The sequence below is a fragment of the Eutrema salsugineum genome, unplaced genomic scaffold (genome assembly GCF_000478725.1).
Source record: "Eutrema salsugineum unplaced genomic scaffold, Eutsalg1_0 scaffold_7, whole genome shotgun sequence".
Taxonomy (NCBI): Eukaryota; Viridiplantae; Streptophyta; class Magnoliopsida; order Brassicales; family Brassicaceae; genus Eutrema; species Eutrema salsugineum.
The window spans coordinates 4,898,291-4,902,802 of NW_006256486.1; the positions used below are offsets into that span (position 1 = coordinate 4,898,291).

A 4,512-nucleotide genomic window follows, 5' to 3' on the forward strand; every position below is an offset into this window, starting at 1 on the left:
CGACAAGTCCTTTCCTTCCCGACCGCGGAGATTGGTCTATCCGGCCTAGAAGCCCATTTTCTAGCCCAAGACGATTCCCTCATTTGAAGAAACCCTAAGTGACGCCCAAAAATTACTTGAACACTATACATACATGTTTTAGGAGCCCTTGATGAGAGAGAGACATGCAATTTCTCTTTTAGCAGCTTTTACGTTTTTGTCTTTCATTTTCTTAGCTTTACGTCTAGGGAGATAGAAATCTATCTCTTGAACCCTTTTTGTTCCTTTACCATATCTATTTCAATACAATGTTTTTGCTTTCTTTAATCATGTCTGAGTAGTTTTATTATTGTGTTTAAGGGATTTTTGATGGGGGCTATACATGTTCGATGATGATTCTATTAGCTATTGAAGCCAAATCCTAGAAATTTTTCTTCTAAACTTATTTTTAATGCATGGGATTAGCGTCATGAACTACAATCTGATCTACGTCCTTGGTGTTGCGAAAGTATTCATCCGGGGCCAGATCTAGTTTGAGAAGAGCAGAAAAACCATAGGAGTGGAAACCTACCTATGAGCGAAGTGTGAATGTTGACGCAATAAACATGATTGAGTAGATTGCAGAAAATAAATAAATAGATTAAATAACAGGGGTTTGAAATCTTCGCTCAAACGAACAGAGTTTCAGACTTGTCTCCCCAATAGCTCTCAAGAGTATCGATGAATAGAATACAAAGGTCTCAAAGAAAATCTAAGTTATAGCCAAAACAGGTGGCTGAAAGCCCTATTAAAAGCTAAAAACACGTGTTGGGCTTCCTTGTAAATATTGAAGACTTCTGGGCCCAAGAGATTCTTCAAAACTTGGGCAAAATTATATTTTTCCTTATTCACAACAACGGTGTCGAGCGACACTATTAGTGGTGTCTAGAAACACCAATGCACATAAATCATCCTTCACAAAATTGATTGATATGTTCATAATTTGCATCATTTAGGTTGCATAAATCATTCCAAATCATGTTTTATTTCATGCATTTTAGGTCCTTAGGGTTTGTTTTAGAACTTAGGAGATGCATTAGGTCCCAATCAGTCTATTGCATGTTTTGAGTGTCTATCAGGTGAATGTGGAGCTGAAAAGATGAATCCAGGAGGTGGAATGGTGAGCAAAGCTTGAAAAAAGTGGAAAAATTGGGTCTTGGGAGATTATCGGCCATTCTCGCTGGCCAGGAAGGTTTTATCGGCCATTCTCGCTGGCCAGGAAGGTTTTACCGGCCATTTTCATGTACCGCGGGAAGCTTTACCGGCCATTTCCATGTACCGCGAATGAAGTGTATCGGCCAAAATCTCCGGGTGTGAACGAGTCTCAGAAATCGCCTGTCCGGGGAGCCTTCCGGTCCGATTCAGACGGCGGGTCCTTCATAGAAGTTGGAGAGCATTGGAGCACGGTCTCATAGCAAGTAAAATCGTGGAATTCGGACGCGTGAGCAGAGAGATAAGCTAGTCGGAAGGAACCCCTGTCTCGCAGGTATTCCGGACCGAGCAGATCAGTTTTGAAGGATGCGAAGGACGGTGCACTTCCAGGCCGATTCAGTTTCCGGGGCCTTCATGAGAATCAGAGACATTTGAGTCTTCTTTCTAGAACATCCGAGATCAGTCAATTCGGAGCTTTGAGCAGAAAGATACGGTCTCCGGAATGGACACATGTTTAGACGCCTCTCTCTGGTCGTGTAAATGCACTTCAAAGATATGCCCTCCAGGAAACCTTACACTTCCCAAGCACTGAAACTTCCTTCATCAAAGTTGGAGATAAATGAGTCCTCTGTCTTCTGCAACCGGAATCACTCAATTCGGACAAGTATCCAGGAAGTTACACTCTCCGGAATGCGAGATGGTCCAGACAGCCCCGGATGACTAAGTTAAACATGCCGCGATTTCAATGCCACGGTCCACACTTGGCCGTGGCAACTTTTGTGCACCCTCGGTCAATGACACGATCTTCATGCCACGGTCTACACTTAACCGTGGCAAACACACACTTGGCTGAGAGGAACTTAGCAACCGTTCGGCGATTGACACGGCCTAAATGCCACGGTATGAGGCTTGGCCGTGGCAACATCTTGAAACCTTCGGCGATTGGCACGAGCTTAATGCCACGGTCTGGGATTTGACCGTGGCAAATGAACAAGTGGCTGGAGATAACTTTTACACAGTTTCGGCTTTTGACACGATCTCAATGCCACGGCTTGAGACTTGGCCGTGGCAAGCATATACTTGGCTGGGAAGGTCTTCACATGCATGCGGGTTTTGGCACGGTCTGAATGCCACGGTCTGGGGGCTTGACCGTGGCAACCTTTACACATCTTCGGCGTTCGACACGGTTAACTTGCCACGAGTCCCAGATGAAGCTTGATCAGATCGTGGCATCAAAATGAACCAAGAACACAATGAAGTCTTTGACACGGTTAGGAATGCCACGGTCACACCAAGGACACACCAGACCGTGGCAAACCCTTCTTTGCCCATCAAGGCCGGGTCAGTACCCGGTTTGTTCCGGGTTGACCCGGTTCGCCCAAGCCTCCTTTATAAGGTTTTTAGACCTAATTTGTAAAAGGGGACTGAATCTACTTTTAGTCTTTTCCCCCCCCCCTTTTGTGAAAAACCATTGAATACACTTTGTTTTAGGGAGTTTAAATCGATTTTGCAGTTTCTTTCCATCTGGTTCATCATTTCTTATCATCAGAATCAACTTCTAATCATGATTAACAACACATCTTGCAAAGGGTTTAGTGTGTTGATCATGATTAGTGAGTAGTCACCTTAATGAGGTTCTAGATGTGTAGGTTAGGGTGCTAAAGTGTTAGATTAGGAGTGCTTAGGGCTAGATTCATTGGTTCATTTCTCTAAACAACTGTTCTCTATGCTAGATCCTTGATAATCACTTGAGATCTAGATTCTGGAAATTTCATGCACCAAAAGTGTTTGATGAAATTCCTGAAAGAGTTGTGTTAGAGGTTTAAGTAATTTTTCATCATGGGAATGATTTGTTAAATGCTTGAATGATCTTTGAGAACTGTTTATTAATGCATATTGATTCATATTTCACAAATGGAAATTTGGTTTGAAAATGGATTAGTATAGGGGTTAATACTTTCATGAGAGGATTAACCTAGATTAGAATTCTTAATCACTTGAATCATGTCTCATCATTGTCATTAGCATTTCTAGTTTAACACCAAAGCACCCTGACCAACTATCATGTCTAGAATCTCATGCCTCCATCATATCATATTCACATCATATCATTTGTCATTGTCATTAGTCTTTAATCCTGTTTATGCTTATAGTTGTCTCTAGATTAATCAAAACCCACTCTTGTTTGCTTGAATTAAGAACTTGATCATATAGCTTAGTGTCTAACACCACATCTGGATTGATAAACCTCTTTGTGCTACATTGACAAGGGGATTGATAGCCCTGAGACCCTAAAAAAAGTCTTGTCTATCAATTGGCGCCGTTGCCAAATTGTGGTTTGATTAGCATTAAGCTCTGATCTGTTCTTGAGATCAAGTGCTTACTTTCTTGTTTTTACTGATTCCTTTCAAGTTCTGTTTGTGATTTCAGGTGTATGAACACCAGGTCTAGATCAAGAAGCTGTGGTCCTCCTTTTCCTCTAAACGACAACATCAACCTTTTGGTACCAAGGAGGAGAAGAGACAGACGTGGTAGACAAATTGATCAGACTGAGATGGCAGAACAAGGAGATCACGTAGTAGATATAGAACAACCAGTTCAGGAGCAACAGGCTCAAGGTCATGGAGCTGGTATTGGAGTTGGTCAAGGGCTTCACCAGGGTAATGTTCAGCAGGAACAGGTGCACCATCAACAAGCTTATGTCCACCAGGGACAAGCTCAAGCTCATCAACAGAGGCATCAGGCCAATGTTCAGCAAAGACACCAGGTGCACCACCAACCCCACCCTTTCCAACCACAGCAAAGAAGATATGAGCAACCCCAAGTCTATGTTGGAGAGAATGACAGGGCCAATGCTCATCAGTATGGAGCTGGTATTCAGGCACCGCCTGTGCAAAACAACAACTTTGAAGTGAAAGCATCATTGCTGAATATGGTCCAGAACTCAAAGTTCCATGGGTTAGCAATGGAAGATCCCTTGGAACACTTGGACCAGTTTGATAAGGTGTGCGATCTGACCAAGATAAATGGAGTTTCAGAAGACAGCTTCAAGCTAAGACTATTCCCATTCAGTCTTGGTGATAAAGTTCATCAATGGGAGAAGAATCTTCCAAGAGGCTCCATTCAAACCTGGGAGCAATGCAAGCAAGCCTTCTTATCTAAGTTCTTCTCCACCTCAAGAACTGCAAAACTGAGGAACCAAATCTCTAGCTTCACTCAGCACAGCAATGAAAGTTTTGGTGAAGCATATGAGAGATTCAGGAGCTACACAAACCAATGCCCACACCATGGGTTTAGTGAGGCTTCTCTTCTCAGCACACTGTATAGGGAGCTCTCCCAAGA

The 4,512-nt window shown here is 42.9% G+C and overlaps 1 non-coding gene across 1 annotated transcript; it reads right to left on the bottom strand.

Annotated features, from left to right (window-relative positions):
* Nucleotides 1–4,357: 4,357 nt before the first annotated feature.
* Nucleotides 4,358–4,464, bottom strand: LOC112083292. Its single transcript, XR_002897580.1, has one exon. It is a non-coding gene; the product is annotated as a small nucleolar RNA R71 (small nucleolar RNA).
* Nucleotides 4,465–4,512: the final 48 nt, after the last annotated feature.